Source organism: Hyla sarda, chromosome 13 (genome assembly GCF_029499605.1).
Source record: "Hyla sarda isolate aHylSar1 chromosome 13, aHylSar1.hap1, whole genome shotgun sequence".
NCBI lineage: Eukaryota > Metazoa > Chordata > Amphibia > Anura > Hylidae > Hyla > Hyla sarda.
This window is the reverse complement of record NC_079201.1, coordinates 7,847,373-7,865,890: the sequence shown is the minus strand read 5'-3', so window position 1 is coordinate 7,865,890 and position 18,518 is coordinate 7,847,373. Positions and strand designations below refer to the sequence as shown.

The 18,518-nt window shown below is 46.6% G+C and overlaps 4 non-coding genes and 1 pseudogene across 4 annotated transcripts; all 5 read left to right on the top strand.

Moving 5' to 3' along the window:
* Window positions 1-7,641: 7,641 nt before the first annotated feature.
* On the top strand, window positions 7,642-7,748 carry LOC130297827 (U6 spliceosomal RNA). The gene has a single exon (XR_008849695.1). It is a non-coding gene; the product is annotated as a U6 spliceosomal RNA (small nuclear RNA).
* Window positions 7,749-10,772: 3,024 nt separating this feature from the next.
* LOC130297865 (U2 spliceosomal RNA) lies at window positions 10,773-10,863 on the top strand (annotated as a pseudogene).
* A 785-nt stretch (window positions 10,864-11,648) lies between these two features.
* LOC130297813 (U2 spliceosomal RNA) lies at window positions 11,649-11,836 on the top strand. Its single transcript, XR_008849691.1, has one exon. It is a non-coding gene; the product is annotated as a U2 spliceosomal RNA (small nuclear RNA).
* Window positions 11,837-13,112: 1,276 nt separating this feature from the next.
* On the top strand, window positions 13,113-13,219 carry LOC130297830 (U6 spliceosomal RNA). Its single transcript, XR_008849698.1, has one exon. It is a non-coding gene; the product is annotated as a U6 spliceosomal RNA (small nuclear RNA).
* Window positions 13,220-14,744: 1,525 nt separating this feature from the next.
* On the top strand, window positions 14,745-14,851 carry LOC130297828 (U6 spliceosomal RNA). The gene has a single exon (XR_008849696.1). It is a non-coding gene; the product is annotated as a U6 spliceosomal RNA (small nuclear RNA).
* Window positions 14,852-18,518: the final 3,667 nt, after the last annotated feature.

Sequence of the window (18,518 nt, the reverse complement as noted above, 5' to 3'; positions counted from 1 at the left end):
TTCCGTTCCATATTTAGCGCCACTCAATGTAAAATTTTTCTACTTTCTGAGGTAAAAAACATTTTTATTTCTTTTTATAGATGGTAACATTATTAGTAATTTACCTCCATTCCATATTTTGCGCCACTAAACATTGAATTTTTCTTCTTTCTGAGGTAAAATTTTTTTTTATTTCTTATTAAAGATGGTAACGTTATTAGTAATTTGCTTCCGCTCCATATTTTGCGCCACTCAATGTTGAATTTTTCTTCTTTCTGAGGTAAAAAACATTTTTTATTTCTTATTAAAGATGGTAACGTTATTAGTAATTTGCTTCCGCTCCATATTTTGCGCCACTCAATGTTGAATTTTTCTTCTTTCTGAGGTAAAAAAATTTTTTATTTCTTTTTAAAGACGGTAACGTTATTAGTAATTTGCCTCCGTTCCATATTTTGCGCCATTCAACATAGAATTTTTCTTCTTTCTGAGGTAAAAAACATTTTTTATTTCTTATTAAAGACGGTAACGTTATTAGTTATTTGCCTCTGTTCCATATTTTGCGCCATTCAACGTAGAATTTTTCTTCTTTCTGAGGTAAAAAACATTTTTATTTCTTATTAAAGATGGTAACGTTATGAGTAATTTGCTTCCTGTTTGTGTATCATGTGACCACAGTCATAGATGGAAAGCACTTGGGAGCGCTGTGTTTGCTCGCGTATTTGTCAAAGTTGTAAAACCGGTGAAATTTATCTCAAAGGGATACAATAAAGGGATATTCCGGGTTCATACATCTTATCCCCTATCCAAAGTGTAAGGGATAAGATATATGATCGCAGGGGTCCTGACGCTGGGGACCCCCGTGATCTCAGTGCAGCCCACGGCATTCTGTGCCAGGTGCTGCCTCCGAAACGGGGACGTGATGTCACAGCCACGCCCCCTAGTGACATCACGCCCCCTCCATTCATGTCTATGGGAGGGGGCGTGGCGGCCATCATGTCTATGGGAGGGGGTGTGACGGCCATCATGCCCCCTCCATTCATGTCTATGGGAGGGGGCGTGACGGCCGTCACGCCCCCTCCCATAGACATGAATGAAGGGGCGTGGCGTCACATCACTAGGGGGCGTGGCGATGACATCACATCTCCGTCTCGGAGGCAGCACCCGGCACGGAATAGTGAACCAGGGCCTGGCTGAACACTCACTGCCGCCCCCTGTAGGTTATGACCAGACATAGTGGTTATTAGTCTGTTGCCGTGACAAATCTGCGGTATCGCCCTGATATATAATACCTTCAGGATCCTGTCAGGGTTTTGTGGTATTTGTGACGATAAACCTCAACAGGGTCGCTATGTCCGAAAATAATGTTTGGCGGGGTTCAAATTGCAGATTCACCAGATTTAAATCCGAGGGGCGCGGGAACATTGTCGTCCCCATAGACAGAAATGTGTTCTGCGCAGATTCCACCAAAGGAATGAACAAGATTCCAAAGTGTGGACTGTGTAGTGGATTGTGTAGTGGACTGTGTAGTGGATTGTGTAGTGGACTGTGTAGTGGATTGTGTAGTGGATTGTGTAGTGGACTGTGTAGTGGACTGTGTAGTGTATTGTGTAGTGGATTGTGTAGTGGACTGTGTAGTGGATTGTGTAGTGGATTGTGTAGTGGATTGTGTAGTGGACTGCGTAGTGGACTGCGTAGTGGACTGTGTAGTGGATTGTGCAGTGGACTGTGTAGTGGCTTGTGTAGTGGACTGTGTAGTGGACGGTGTAGTGGATTGTGTAGTGGACTGTGCAGTGGACTGTGTAGTGAACTGTGTAGTGGACTGTGTAGTGGACTGTGTAGTGGACTGCGTAGTGGACTGTGTAGTGGATTGTGTAGTGGACTGTGTAGTGGATTGTGTAGTGGATTGTGTAGTGGACTGTGTAGTGGATTGTGTAGTGGACTGTGTAGTGGATTGTGCAGTGGATTGTGCAGTGGATTGTGTAGTGGACTGTGTAGTGGATTGTGTAGTGGACTGTGTAGTAGATTGTGTAGTGGACTGTGTAGTGGATTGTGTAGTGGACTGTGTAGTGGATTGTGTAGTGGACTGCGTAGTGGACTGCGTTGTGGACTGCGTAGTGGATTGTGCAGTGGACTGTGTAGTGGCTTGTGTAGTGGACTGTGTAGTGGACTGTGTAGTGGATTGTGTAGTGGATTGTGTAGTGTATTGTGCACTGGACTGTGTAGTGGCTTGTGTAGTGGACTGTGTAGTGGACTGTGTAGTGGATTGTGTAGTGGATTGTGTAGTGGATTGTGTAGTGGACTGTGTAGTGGACTGTGTAGTGGATTGTGTAGTGGACTGTGTAGTGGATTGTGTAGTGGACTGTGTAGTGGACTGTGTAGTGGATTGTGTAGTGGACTGCGTAGTGGACTGCGTAGTGGACTGCGTAGTGGATTGTGCAGTGGACTGTGTAGTGGCTTGTGTAGTGGACTGTGTAGTGGACTGTGTAGTGGACTGTGTAGTGGATTGTGTAGTGGATTGTGTAGTGGACTGTGCAGTGGACTGTGTAGTGGAGTGTGTAGTGGATTGTGTAGTGGACTGTGTAGTGGATTGTGTAGTGGACTGCGTTGTGGACTGCGTAGTGGATTGTGCAGTGGACTGTGTAGTGGCTTGTGTAGTGGACTGTGTAGTGGACTGTGTAGTGGATTGTGTAGTGGATTGTGCACTGGACTGTGTAGTGGACTGTGTAGTGGACTGTGTAGTGGATTGTGTAGTGGATTGTGTAGTGGACTGTGCAGTGGACTGTGTAGTGGAGTGTGTAGTGGATTGTGTAGTGGACTGTGTAGTGGATTGTGTAGTGGACTGCGTTGTGGACTGCGTAGTGGATTGTGCAGTGGACTGTGTAGTGGCTTGTGTAGTGGACTGTGTAGTGGACTGTGTAGTGGATTGTGTAGTGGATTGTGCACTGGACTGTGTAGTGGCTTGTGTAGTGAACTGTGTAGTGGACTGTCTAGTGGATTGTGTAGTGGACTGTGTAGTGGATTGTGTAGTGGATTGTGTAGTGGATTGTGTAGTGGACTGTGTAGTGGACTGTGTAGTAGATTGTGTAGTGGACTGTGTAGTGGACTGTGTAGTGGATTGTGTAGTGGACTGCGTAGTGGACTGCATTGTGGACTGCGTAGTGGATTGTGCAGTGGACTGTGTAGTGGATTGTGCAGTGGACTGTGTAGTGGATTGTGCACTGGACTGTGTAGTGGCTTGTGTAGTGGACTATGTAGTGGACTGTGTAGTGGATTGTGTAGTGGATTGTGTAGTGGACTGTGTAGTGGACTGTGTAGTGGATTGTGTAGTGGATTGTGTAGTGGACTGTGTAGTGGATTGTGTAGTGGACTGTGTAGTGGACTGTGTAGTGGACTGTGTAGTGGATTGTGTAGTGGACTGTGTAGTGGACTGTGTAGTGGACTGTGTAGTGGATTGTGTAGTGGAATGTGTAGTGGATTGTGTAGTGGACTGTGTAGTGGATTGTGTAGTGGACTGTGTAGTGGACTGTGTAGTGGACTGTGTAGTGGATTGTGTAGTGGAATGTGTAGTGGATTGTGTAGTGGACTGTGTAGTGGATTGTGTAGTGGACTGTGTAGTGGATTGTGTAGTGGACTGTGTAGTGGATTGTGTAGTGGATTGTGTAGTGGATTGTGTAGTGGATTGTGTAGTGGATTGTGTAGTGGATTGTGTAGTGGACTGTGTAGTGGACTGTATAGTGGATTGTGTAGTGGACTGCGTAGTGGATTGTGTAATGGACTGTGTAGTGGACTGTGTAGTGAATTGTGTAGTGGATTGTGTAATGGACTGTGTAGTGGATTGTGTAGTGGATTGTGTAGTGGATTGTGTAGTGGACTGTGTAGTGGACTGTGTAGTGGACTGTGTAGTGGACTGTGTAGTGGATTGTGTAGTGGACTGTGTAGTGGACTGTGTAGTGGACTGTGTAGTGGATTGTGTAGTGGACTGCGTAGTGGATTGTGTAATGGACTGTGTAGTGGACTGTGTAGTGAATTGTGTAGTGGATTGTGTAATGGACTGTGTAGTGGATTGTGTAGTGGACTGTGTAGTGGACTGTGTAGTGGATTGTGTAGTGGACTGTGTAGTGGACTGTGTAGTGGATTGTGTAGTGGACTGTGTAGTGGACTGTGTAGTGGATTGTGTAGTGGACTGCGTAGTGGATTGTGTAATGGACTGTGTAGTGGACTGTGTAGTGAATTGTGTAGTGGATTGTGTAATGGACTGTGTAGTGGATTGTGTAGTAGACTGTGTAGTGGACTGTGTAGTGGACTGTGTAGTGGATTGTGTAGTGGATGGTGTAGTGGACTGTGTAGTGGATTGTGTAGTGGACTGTGTAGTGGATTGTGTAGTGGACTGTGTAGTGGACTGTGTAGTGGACTGTGTAGTGGATTGTGTAGTGGACTGCGTAGTGGATTGTGTAATGGACTGTGTAGTGGACTGTGTAGTGAATTGTGTAGTGGATTGTGTAATGGACTGTGTAGTGGATTGTGTAGTGGACTGTGTAGTGGACTGTGTAGTGGATTGTGTAGTGGACTGTGTAGTGGACTGTGTAGTGGATTGTGTAGTGGACTGTGTAGTGGACTGTGTAGTGGATTGTGTAGTGGACTGCGTAGTGGATTGTGTAATGGACTGTGTAGTGGACTGTGTAGTGAATTGTGTAGTGGATTGTGTAATGGACTGTGTAGTGGATTGTGTAGTAGACTGTGTAGTGGACTGTGTAGTGGACTGTGTAGTGGATTGTGTAGTGGATGGTGTAGTGGACTGTGTAGTGGATTGTGTAGTGGACTGTGTAGTGGATTGTGTAGTGGACTGTGTAGTGGACTGTGTAGTGGACTGTGTAGTGGATTGTGTAGTGGACTGCGTAGTGGATTGTGTAATGGACTGTGTAGTGGACTGTGTAGTGAATTGTGTAGTGGATTGTGTAATGGACTGTGTAGTGGATTGTGTAGTGGAATCCTATTGACAGCAAATGGATTCTGATGCTTCGGAATGTCCAAGTGTAATTTCTAAGCAGAGTTTCTAAGCAGAGTTACGCTCTGAAATTCCATAGTCTGATCCAAACCACTTATTCACATGGAGGCGGAGACACTGATTCCATATATTTTTTTTGATGAATGACTGTAAATAAAGTTTTTTTTTTTAAAGGAAAAAAGAAAAAAAAAACAATACAGGTCTGTATTAATTTAAGGGATCTGTATTAATTTAGGGGGTCTTACGTGAGGTCTGTATTTGTTTAGGGGGTCTGGCCTGGGGTCTGTATTAGTTTAGGGGTCTGATGTGGGGTCTGTATTTTTTTAGGGGTCTGATGTGGGGTCTGTATTAGTTTATGGGTCTGATGTGGGGTCTGTATTAGTTTAGGGGTCTGATGTGGGGTCTCTATGAATTTAGGGGGTCTGGTGTGGGGTCTGTATTAGTTTATGGGTCTGATGTGGGGTCTGTATTAGTTTAGGGGTCTGATGTGGGGTCTGTATTAGTTTATGGGTCTGGTGTGGGGTCTGTATGAATTTAGGGGGTCTGGTGTGGGGTCTCTATGAATTTAGGGGGTCTGGTGTGGGGTCTCTATGAATTTAGGGGGTCTGGGGTATGTATTAGTTAATGGGGTCTGTATTTATTTAGGGGGTCCTACGTGAGGTCTGTATTAGTTTATGGGTCTGATGTGGGGTCTGTATTAGTTAATGGGGTCTGTATTAATTTAGGGGGTCTTACGTGAGGTCTGTATTTGTTTAGGATGTCTGGCCTGGGGTCTGAATTAGTTTAGGGGTCTGATGTGGGGTCTGTATTAGTTTAAGGGTCTGATGTGGGGTCTGTATTAGTTTAGGGGTCAGATGTGGGGTCTGTATTAGTTTAGGGGTCTGATGTGGGGTCTGTATTAGTTTAGGGGTCTGATGTGGGGTCTGTAAGAATTTAGGGGTCTGGTGTGGGGTCTGTATGAATTTAGGGGGCCTGGTGTGGGGTGTGTAATAGTTAATGGGGTCTGTATTTATTTAGGGGGTCCTACCCAAGGTCTGTATTAGTTAATGGGGTCTGTATTAATTTAGGGGGTCTTACGTGAGGTCTGTATTTGTTTAGGAGGTCTGGCTTGGGGTCTGTATTAGTTTAGGGGTCTGATGTGGGGTCTGTATTAGTTTAGGGGTCTGGCCTGGGGTCTGTATTAGTTTAGGGGTCTGATGTGGGGTCTGTATTAGTTTAGGGGTCTCATGTGGGGTCTGTATTAGTTTATGGGTCTGATGTGGGGTCTGTATTAGTTTAGGGGTCTGATGTGGGGTCTGTATTAGTTTAGGGGTCTCATGTGGGGTCTGTTTTAGTTTAGGGGTCTGTTGTGTGGTCTGTATTAGTTTAGGGGTCTGGCCTGGGGTCTGTATTAGTTTAGGGGTCTCATGTGGGGTCTGTATTAGTTTATGGGTCTGATGTGGGGTCTGTATTAGTTTAGGGGTCTGGTGTGTGGTCTGTATTAGTTTAGGGGTCTGGCCTGGGGTCTGTATTAGTTTAGGGGTCTCATGTGGGGTCTGTATTAGTTTATGGGTCTGATGTGGGGTCTGTATTAGTTTAGGGGTCTGGTGTGTGGTCTGTATTAGTTTAGGGGTCTGGCCTGGGGTCTGTATTAGTTTAGGGGTCTGGTGTGGGGTCTGTATTAGTTTAGGGGTCTGATGTGGGGTCTGTATTAGTTTAGGGGTCTGGTCTGGGGTCTGTATTAGTTTAGGGGTCTGGCCTGGGGGTCTGTATTAGTTTAGGGGTCTGATGTGGGGTCTGTATTAGTTTAGGGGTGTGATGTGGGGTCTGTATTAGTTTAGGGGTCTGATGTGGGGTCTGTATTAGTTTAGGGGTCTGATGTGGGGTCTGTATTAGTTTAGGGGTCTGATGTGGGGTCTGTATTAGTTTATGGGTCTGATGTGGGGTCTGTATTAATTTAGGGGGTCTGGTGTGGGGTCTGTATTAGTTTATGGGTCTGTATTAATTTAGGGGGTCTGACATGAGGTCTGTATTAGTTTATTGGTCTGATGTGGGATCTGTATTAGTTTAGGGGTGTGGCCTGGGGTCTCTATTAGTTTATGGGGTCTGTATTAGTGTAGGTGGTCTAGGCTTTTTATAATTTATGGGGGTCAGGTGGCTGTAGTTAATAAGAGGGTCAGGTATGGGGTCTTCATTTGTTTTAGTGGTCTCTCTACTAAAATAAATAATGTATTCCTCAGCATGTGACCTGTACGGCGCCTGCCATATTTCTTACTGGGAAGATCATGACAACTCTGCCTGTCACATTCTAGGTGCAGCTGAGCAGAGAAAACACCATAGAAATAGTCACAATAGATATTTAGGGAAGAGGGGGGACATCAAGGATTAGCACAAAGTCTGCTGCTTCTTTCCCGCCTTTTTTCTTCACCACAGGCCTTTATTCCCAGCATCCTCTAGGACTGAATTTGCATATTCTATTGCAGCAGCAATCAATGTATTTGTGTCCTTTTACTATATTTTATTGTTAGAGTTTTCAGAAGAAAAACAGGAGAACATTGTAGAGGATGAGTCTTCTGATTCGGTGTATATTCCTAATATTCCTATAAAGTTGTCCCGCCATAATGTATAATTCCCCCTCACACATGACTATATATACCGCAGGGGGAGGCTGTTGGCTCGTGCTCGCTTCGGCAGCACATATACTAAAATTGGAACGATACAGAGAAGATTAGCATGGCCCCTGCGCAAGGATGACACGCAAATTCGTGAAGCGTTCCATATTTTGCGCCACTCAACGTTGAATTTTTCTTCTTTCTGAGGTAAAAAAAAGTTTTAATTTATTTTCAAAGATGATAAAACTATTAGGGTGCATTCACACCACGTTTTGTCCATACGATTTCCAGATCTGGGGGGGGGAGGGGCAAACCGGGCGCTCCCGTACCCCGGCCAGATCAGCCCGTGACTCCATTTACTTTTCTGACCCGACCGGAGTCAAACGGTGACTCCGGTCGGTTCAGTTTTGACCCGGATGCGGTTTCCTGACCGGACCTAAAACCGTAGTGTGAATGCACCCTTAGTAATTTGCCTACTGTTTGTGAATTATGTGACCACAGTCATAGACGGAAAGAACTTGAGAGCGCCGTGTTTGCACGCGGATTTGTCGAAGTTGTAAAGGGATAAATGAAAGGGATATTCTGGGTTCATACATCTTATCCCCTATGCAAAGGATAGAGGATAAGATATATTGGGAAGATTTATGAAAACCTGCGGAGAGGAAAAGTTGTCTAGTTGCCCATAGCAACCAATCAGATCGCTTCTTTCATTTTGCAGAGGCCTTGTTAAAAATGAAAGAAGTGATCTGATTGGTTGCTATGGGCAACTGGGCAACTTTTCCTCAGCACAGGTTTTGATAAATCTCCCCCTATGATCGCAGGGGTCCCGTCGGTGGGGATCCTTGTGATCTCGGAGCAGCCTCCGGCATTCTGTGTCAGGTGCTGCCTCCGAGACGGGGACGTGACATCACAGCCATGCCCCCTAGTGACGCCATGCCACTTTCATTCATGTCTATGGGAGGGGGCGTGATGGCCATCACCCCCTCCATTCATGTCTATGGGAGGGGGCGTGGCGGCCATCACCCCCCTTCATTCATGTCTATGGGAGGGGGCGTGACGGTCATCATCCCCCTCCATTCATGTTTATGGGAGGGGGCGTGGTGGCCATCACCCCCCTCCATTCATGTCTATGGGAGGGGGCGTGACGGCCATCACCCCCCTCCATTCATGTCTATGGGAGGGGGCATGGCGGCCATCACCCCCCTTCATTCATGTCTATGGCAGGGGGCGTGATGGCCATCACCCCCACCATTCATGTCTATGGGAGGGGGCATGGCGGCCATCACCCGCCTCCATTCATGTCTATGGGAGGGTGCGTGGCGGCCATCACGCCCCCTCCATTCATGTCTATGGGAGGGGGCGTCAAGCCCCCTCCCATAGACATGAATAGAGGGGCATGACATCACGTCACTAGGGGGCATGGCTGTGACATCACATCCCCATCTCGGAGGCAGCACCCAGCACAGAATGGTGAACCAGGTCCTGGCTGAACACTCACTGCCGCCCCCTGTAGGGTATGACCAGACATAGTGGTTATTAGTCTGTTGCTGTGACAAATCTGCGGCATCGCCCTGATATATAATACCTTCAGGATCCTGTCAGGGTTTTGTGGTATTTGTGACGATAAACCTCAACAGGGTCGCTATGTCCGAAAATAATGTTTGGCAGGGTTCACATTGCAGATTCACAATATTTAAATCAGAGGGGCGCGGGAACATTGTCATCCCCATAGACAGAAATGTGTTCTGCGCAGATTCCACCAAAGGAATGAACAAGTTTCCGAAGTGTGGACTGTGTAGTGGATTGTGTAGTGGACTGTGTAGTGGACAGTGTAGTGTACTGTGTACTGTGTAGTGGACTGTGTAGTGGATTGTGTAGTGGATTGTGTAGTGGATTGTGTAGTGGATTGTGTAGTGGACTGTGTAGTGGATTGTGTAGTGGACTGTGTAGTGAATTGTGTAGTGGACTGTGTAGTGGATTGTGTAGTGGACTGTGTAGTGGATTGTGTAGTGGACTGTATAGTGGATTGTGTAGTGGACTGTGTAGTGGACTGTGTAGGGGATTGTGTAGTGGACTGTGTAGTGGACTGTGTAGTGGACTGTGTAGTGGACTGTGTAGTGGACTGTGTAGTGGATTGTGTAGTGGATTGTGTAGTGGACTGTGTAGTGGATTGTGTAGTGGACTGTGTAGTGGATTGTGTATTGGACTGTGTAGTGGACTGTGTAGTGTATTGTGTAGTGGACTGTGTAGTGGACTGTGTAGTGGACTGTGTAGTGGAATCCTATTGAGCGCAAACGGATTCTGCTGCTTCGGAATTTCCAAACGTAATTTCTAAGCAGACTTACGCAAATTCCATAGTCTGATCCTAGCCTTAGACCTTGTTCACATGGAGGCGCTGACACTGATTCCATGTATGTTTTTTTTTATGAATGACTGTTTAAAATAAAATAAAATAAAAAAAAACAACAGCGGGTCTGTATTAGTTTAGGGGGTCTGATGTGGGGTCTGTATTAGTTTAGGGGTCTGATGTGGGGTCTGTATTAGTTTATGGGTCTGATGTGGGGTCTGTATTAGTTTAGGGGTCTGATGTGAGGTCTGTATTAGCTTAGGGGTCTGGCCTGGGGTCTGTATTTGTTTATCGGTCTAATGTGGGGTCTGTATCAATTTAGGTGGTCTGGTCTGGGGTCTGTATTAGTTTATGGGTCTGATGTTGGGTCTGTATTAGTTTAGGGGTCTGGGGTCTGTATTAGTTTAGGGGTCTGGTCTGGGGTCTGTATTAGTTTAGGGGTCTGGTCTGGGGTCTGTATTAGTTTATGGGTCTGATGTGGGGTCTGTATTAATTTAAGGGGTCTGACGTGAGGTCTGTATTAGTTTATGGGTCTGATGTGGGGTATGTATTAGTTTATGGGTTTAGTGTGGGGTCTGCATTAGTATATGGGTCTAGTGTGTGGTTTGTATGAATTTAGGGGGTCTGGTGTGGGGTCTGTATTAGTTTATGGGGTCTGTATTAATTTAGGGGGTCTGATATGGGGTCTGTATTAGTTTATTGGTCTCATGTGGGATCTGTATAAGTTTAGGTGTGTGGCCTGGGGTCTCTATTAGTTTATGGGGTCTGTATTAGTGTAGGTGGTCTGGGCTTTTTATCATTTATGGGGGTCAAGTGGCTTTAGTTAATAAGAGGGTTAGGCATGGGGTCTATCGCTTCTCGGCCTTTTGGCTAAGATCTAGTGTAGTATCTGTTCTTATCAGTTTCATGCTGATGGCAGGCTACGCCGGTGTGGAGCTGGTGAGGATAGGTGCTGCATGGTAGGGGGCAGGTGTACCAGGGCATTCTGGGGCTGGTTCTGAGGAATCAGCTCGACGGTGCCCCAATGTGACATGTTTCCTCTGGGTCTCGCCATGAGGATGAGAGGGTCTAGAGCCGAGGTACTGTAGTGACTCGGGGAGTGGTTACCCCGAGGTGCTGAAACTCACTGGGAGTATTGGCTCCATGAAGCATGGGCACCTTGATCTCTTCACCTTGTGGCACTCACCTCTTTATTCACGGCCTTCTGTCTAGGATCAGAGAAATGTTTATCGATCCGGGCAGTATACCTGCGCACATTGACTTATTTCTTTCTTTTTGTCACTGTGTCACTTTTTACGTGTTGTGTGTCCACAGGATTGTTAGGATGCCGTAGACCTTCTGGGTGTCCCTCCTAGCGGTCTAGGGGAGGTGTGTGGCTATCAGGTTCCTTACCTCCCTGCAAAAACCCCGGGTACTCCTGCATGGGCAGGGTACCAACCGTTATCGTCTCTGCAGGCAGATACCTTGGCTAATGCCAAGGGGGATGCTGGGAGCATTTGTGTTCCCTTAGTAGCTTCATAGAAAAGGGACATTGAACCTGGAACCTCGCAGGTACTGTTTGGTCCAGAGGTGAAGGTTTGTTGGGGGCCTCTCTCCTATCAGAGAAGGGCTTGTGATAGACCGCATCCTTTGTACACTTTCTTTTTAGTGTAACACGTTTGCACTTTTTCTTGCATTTTGGGTGATTGGGCCTTTTGGATATGTGAATATGTCACTTTATGGTCTTATCGCTTCTCGGCCTTTTGGCTAAGATCAAGTGTAGTATCTGTTCTTATCAGTCTTTCATGCCGGTGTACAGTAACGCCGGTATGGGGCTGGTGGGGATGGGTGCTGCATGGAGGATGCAGGTGTACTAGGGCTTTCCGGGGCTGGTTCTGAGGAATCAGCTCGACGGCTGCCCCGATGTGACCTGTTCCCTCCGGGTCTCGCCATGAGGCTGAGAGGGTCTAGAGCCGAGGTACTTTTGTGCCTCGGGGAGTGGTGACCCCGAGGTGCCGAAACTCACTGGGAGGATGGACTCACTGAGTTGAAGCACCGGCACCATAATCTCTTCACCTTGTGGCACTCACTTCTTGATTCCCGGCCTTCTGGCTAGGATCAGAGAAATCTTTATAGATCCGGCCAGATGTCCGGGCAGTATATCTGCACACATTCACTTATTTATTTCTTTTTTGTCTCACTGTGTCACTTTTTGCGTGTTGTGTGTTCACAGGATTTGTCAGGATGCGGTAGCCCTTCTGGGTGTCCCTCCTGGCGGTCTAGGGGAGGTGTTTGTGGCCATTAGGTTCCGCACCTCCCTGCAAACACCCCGGGTACTCCTGCTTTGGCAGGGTACCTACCGTAATCGGCTCTGCGGGCAGATACCTTGGCTAACGCCAAGGGGGATGCCGGGAGCATTTGTGGTCCCCTAGTAGCTTCGGCGAAAAGGGACATCGAACCTGGAACCTCGCAGGTACCTTTTGGTCCGGAGGCGAAGGGTAAGGTTTGTTGGGGGGCCTCTCTCCTATTGGAGAAGGGCTTGCGATAGACCGCATCCTTTGTGCACGTTTTTTTAGTGTAACACGTTTGCACTTTTTCTTGCACTTTGGGTGAATCGAAAGCACGTTCCTCGGCTTTAGATAAAAAAAAAAAAAAAAAAATTGGAGAGCACATTCCTTGGCTCTAAAAAACAAAAATGGGGTCTGCATTTGTTTTAGTGGTCTCTCTACTAAAATAAATAATGTATTCCTCAGCATGTGACCTGTACGGCGCCTGCCATATTTCTTATGTAGATTTTCTCCTCCTTACTGGGAGGATCATGACAACTCTGCCTGTCACATTCTAGGTGCAGCTGAGCAGAGAAAACACCATAGAAACAGTCACAATAGATATTTAGGGAAGGGGGGGGGGGACATCCAGGATTAGCACAAAGTCTGCTGCTTCTTTCCCGCCTTTTTTCACCACAGACCTTTATTCCCAGCATCCTCTAGGACTGGATTTGCATATTCTGTTGCAGCAGCATTCAATGTATTTGTGTCCTTTTACTATATTTTATTGTTGGGGATTTCAAAAGCAAAACAGGAGAACATTGTAGAGGATGAGTGTTCTGATTCTGTGTATATTCCTAATATTCCTATAAAGTTGTCCCGCCACAATGTATAATTCCCCCTCACACAGGACTATATATACCACAGGGGGAGGCCATTGGGTTGTGCTTGCTTCGGCAGCACATATACTAAAATTGGAACGATACAGAGAAGATTAGCATGGCCCCTGCGCAAGGATGACACGCAAATTCGTGAAGCGTTCCATATTTTGCGCCACTCAACGTTGAATAAAAAACTTTTTTATTTAGTTTCAAAGAAGGTAACATTATTAGTAATTTGCCTCCTGTTTGTGTATCATGTGACCACAGTAATAGAAGGAAAGCACTTTGAGCGCTGTGTTTGCACGCAAATTTGTCAAAGTTGTAAAACCGGTGAAATTCATTTCCAAGGGATAAATTAAAGGGATATTCTGGGTTCATACATCTTATCCCCTATCCAAAGGATAGGGGATAAGATATATGATCGCAGGGGTCCCGACACTGGGGACCCCCGTGATCTCGGTGCAGCCCATGGCATTCTGCGCCCGATGCCGTCTCGGTGATGTCACAGCCACACCCCCTATTGACGTCACCTCATGCCCCCTCCATTCATGTCTATGGGAGGGGGCGTGATGGCCGTCACGCCCCCTCCCATAGACATGAATGGAGGGGGCGTGTCATCTCAGCATTAGGGGGCGTGACTATGACATCACGTCCCTATCTCGGAGGCAGCACCCGCCTCAGAATGGGGAACTAGGTCCTGGCTGAACACTCACTACCGCCCCCTGTAGGGTATGATCAGACATAGTGGTTATTTGTCTGTTGCCGTGACAAATCTGCGGTATCACCCTGATATATAATACCTTCTGAATCCTGTCGGGTTTTGTGGTAGTTGCGGCAATAAACCTCAACAGGGTCGCTATGTCCGAAAATAATGTTTGGCAGGGTTCACGTTGCAGATTTTAAATATTTAAATCCGAGGGCCGCGCGAACATTGTCGTCCCCATAGACAGAAATGTGTTCTGCGCAGATTCCACCAAAGGAATGAACAAGATTCCGAAGTGTGGACTCATTGCCCTGTGTCCCCTTGACAAAGCTACTTCTGTAGCGAAACATGTTGAGGGGGGCTGAGAGCTAGTGTTTTTAATACGGTGCATTCTCCTATGAGCCCGTCCATTGTATGCTGCAGATACATACGGCGAGGCGTTACTCTTCATGACTATGAGATCTGTAGATCCTTAGTGAATCTATTTCTTATACAAATTGGAGAAGTGAGCACTTAATTTTTAACCCTTTTGAGTTTGTGGTACTAATAAAGTTTATTTAGGGATATATGGGAAATTAAGGGTTTCAGTGGATCCCCCTTCTGGGTGATCTATTAGTATATAATGCAGCTGAGCAGAGAAAACACCATAGAAACAATCACAATAGATATTTAGGGAAGGGGGAGGGGGGACATCCAGGTTTAAAAGAAAGTCTGCTTCTTCTTTCCCGCCTTTTTTCTTCACCACAGGCCTTTATTCCCAGCATCCTCTAGGACTGGATTTGCATATTCTGTTGCAGCAGCAATCAATGTATTTGTGTCCTTTTACTATATTTTATTGTTGGGGATTTCAGAAGAAAAACAGGAGAACATTGTAGAGAATGAGTCTTCTGATTCTGTTTATACTTTTAATATTCTTATATAATTGTCTCGCCATAATGTATAATTCCCCCTCACACAGGACTATATATACCACAGGGGGAGGCCATTGGGTTGTGCTCGCTTCGGCAGCACATATACTAAAATTGGAACGATACAGAGAAGATTAGCATGGCCCCTGCGCAAGGATGACACGCAAATTCGTGAAGCGTTCCATATTTTGCCACAACTCCTAAAAGTACCGTAGTAATAAAGTCCCCTGTGCCCCAAATAGTATTAATGCCTCCAGTGTCCCCTTATTGTAATAATGTCCCCTGTGCCCCATATAGTAATCATGCCCCGTTTCCCCTTATTTTAATAAAGTCCCCTGTGCCCAATATAATATTAATGCCCCCAGTGTCCCCGTATTGTAATAATGTCCCCTGTGCCCCATATAGTAATCATGCCCCCAGTGTCCCCTTATTGTAATAAAGTCCCCTGTGCCCAATATAGTATTAATGCCCCTAGTGTCCCCTTATTTGAATAATGTCCCCTGTGGCCCATATAGTAGTCATGCCCCCAGTGTCCCCTTATTGTAATAAAGTCCCCTGTGCCCAATATAGTATTAATGCCCCCTGTGCCCCATACCGTAATAATGTTTCCCTGTGCCCCCATATAGTAATAATGTCCCCTGTGCCTCCATATAGTAATCATGCCCCCAGTGTCCCCTTATTGTAATAAAGTCCCCTGTGCCCAATATAGTATTAATGCCCCCAGTGTCCCCTTATTGTAATAATGTCCCCTGTGCCCCATATAGTTATCATGCCCCCAGTGTCCCCTTATTGTAATAAAGTCCCCTGTGCCCAATATAGTTTTAATGCCCCCTGTGCCCCATACAGTAGTACTGTTTCCCTGTGCCCCCATATAGTAATAATGTCCCCTGTGCCTCCATATAGTAATCATGCCCCCAGTGTCCTCTTATTGTAATAATGTCCCCTGTGCCCCAATATATTGATCATTCCCAAATGCCCCATGCAGTATTAATGGCTGCAGGTCTGAAGTTCCTAGGGACTGTCTCACTGCTAAGGTAGAAGATGGGCAAGTTCTCTAATACTATAATTGCAGGGGTGTGTTATTTTGTAATATTATTCATGACTTTTCATTGGGATACCATCCTCATAATCTGGAATATTTGATCCGATGTTACAGCATATTGTGACCATATTAGATAATAGCCATTAGACATGTCACATAATAACACTGATCCTTATTTGCATATGTTTTTGGAGTTGGTGTCTATTCTCACTCTCTCATTTTGCTTATGGCGCCTACACCTTACATGCTCCTCCAGTTTTTGTCTGGCACAGGATTGGCTCAGAGGCCTCGATGATGACGTTCGTGTTCATCAGATTACTTAGATGAGCTCGGGGATATACCTCACCTTAAAGAGTTCCATATGTCAGCAAGCTTCTCCCAAAGATTTATTCCTTTGAAGATTTGAGATATACAAGTGGAGGAGTCCTGCAGGACCAGCCCTTGAGTGGACATTTTGGGTTCCCACACATTGTTTCCCAGGACTTGGGTAAAACATGCTATATGGTCAAATCAAAGGTGGCATATGCAGGGTGCCCATTTTAACATGCGTCCCCTGCGTCGTTGCTATGCGCTGCGCAATGACGAGTGACGTCACGTTGAAGACGTCACTTGTCATTGCGTCTCGCAGCGCATAGCAATGACGCAGGGGACGCCACACCGGAGGCCAGAAGCAGAGCGGACCCGACCCCGGCAACAGGTAATTATACAACCGGGGATGGGGGAGGCAACGGGGCAGCGGCGCCAATAGCCAGGGGGAGAGAAGCGGCGCCGATATCCAGGGGGAGAAAAGGGGCAGCGGCGCCGATAGCCAGGGAGAGAGAAGCGGCGGCAGCAGGGCTCTAGACCCCAGGAAAGGCAGGGGAAGAGAAGCGGGCAGCGACGGCCTCTCTCCCCCTGCCTTTCCTGGGGGCTTCTGCGGGGTCAGAAACATTGTATCGGGGTATACACATGCACACACACGCACCCTCATTTTACCAAGGATATTTCGGTAAAAAACTTTTTTTACCCAAATATCCTTGGTAAAAGGAGGGTGCGTGTTATAGGCCGGTTCGTGGTATACCCCGATAAATACGGTACATGATGACAATACAACATACAGCACAGGTGTCCCTACACTGTACATCATACCACATGCTACACTAATATTCATGCACACATTATATACATGACGGTGCAATGTACTTCACAGGTGTCCATACACTATACACCATACCACATGCTACACTAACATTCCTGCACACATTATAGCTCTACCAGCTAACCAGATTTTAGGGGTTAGTTATATGGACACCTGAGGAGCTGGGGGGGGGGGGGAGAAGGAATCAGGGTTTCCCAATCCTGAAACATGGAGTGCTGTTTTTTTTCTGCTTTTTATTTTTTATTTTATCCTGCTGGACAACCCCTTTAACTGATGCAAAGGCCCCTGACTGTAGTAACTTGGGCATGTCATTTGGTTTGCCATATAGAAAAATAAGCGTAAAACAGATCCTTTGACCCAGTGTTTCCCAACCAGTGTGCCTCCAGCTACAACTCCCAGAATGTAAATATATATCAACAATTTTTGGACAATTAACCTTGAAAAAGATACACCAATGGAACTAAAAAAAAGTAGTCCAGCATTGCAGAAATTCTATAAAAACTAAATTTTTTTATTTAATCCTTACAATGCCTTGACACGTTTTGCGGTTGCCCTCTTAATCATAAGCCAAGGTTTGTGATTAAGTGGGCAACCACAAAACCCATCAAGCTGTTGTATGTTCCTTATGTTTGAGACTGTGTGCACATCTTTTTAATGGATTAAATAAAAGCAAATGTATCCAATTTCTGGAAACCCTGAACTACTGTTACGCCGAGCGCTCCGGGTCCCCGCTCCTCCCCGGAGCGCTCGCTTCACTCTCCCCGCGGCAGCGCTCCGGTCACGTCCTCTGACCCGGGGCGCTGCGATTCCGCTGCCAGCCGGGATGCGATTCGCGATGCGGGTAGCGCCCGCTCGCGATGCGCACCCCGGCTCCCCTACCTGACTCGCTCTCCGTCTGTTCTGTCCCGGCGCGCGCGGCCCCGCTCCCTAGGGCGCGCGCGCGCCGGGTCTCTGCGATTTAAAGGGCCACTGCGCCGCTGATTGGCGCAGTGGTCCCAATTAGTGTGTTCACCTGTGCACTTCCCTATATCACCTCACTTCCCCTGCACTCCCTTGCCGGATCTTGTTGCCTTAGTGCCAGTGAAAGCGTTCCTTGTGTGTTCCTTGCCTGTGTTTCCAGACCTTCTGCCGTTGCCCCTGACTACGATCCTTGCTGCCTGCCCCGACCTTCTGCTACGTCCGACCTTGCTTTTGCCTACTCCCTTGTACCGCGCCTATCTTCAGCAGCCAGAGAGGTGAGCCGTTGCTAGTGGATACGACCTGGTCACTACCGCCGCAGCAAGACCATCCCGCTTTGCGGCGGGCTCTGGTGAAAACCAGTAGTGGCTTAGAACCGGTCCACTAGCACGGTCCACGCCAATCCCTCTCTGGCACAGAGGATCCACTACCTGCCAGCCGGCGTCGTGACAACTACTTTATTTATTTTATTTTTATTTTTGATTGAACCACGGCACTCGTGGATAACCTTGCGGTCCTAATAGTCCTACCAGGTGATGTTTGTTTTGCTTTGAAATAGAACTCCACAGTTACAAATAGTCCATTTGAGCTATATGAATGCATCTATTTTGTTATTTTGCAGAAGTCGTGGAACAAGTTTATTTACTTATGTTGTAATATATCAGTACATGCTGTTTTATGTGTGGGGTGGATCTGACTGAGACAAGGTTTATTTTTGTCC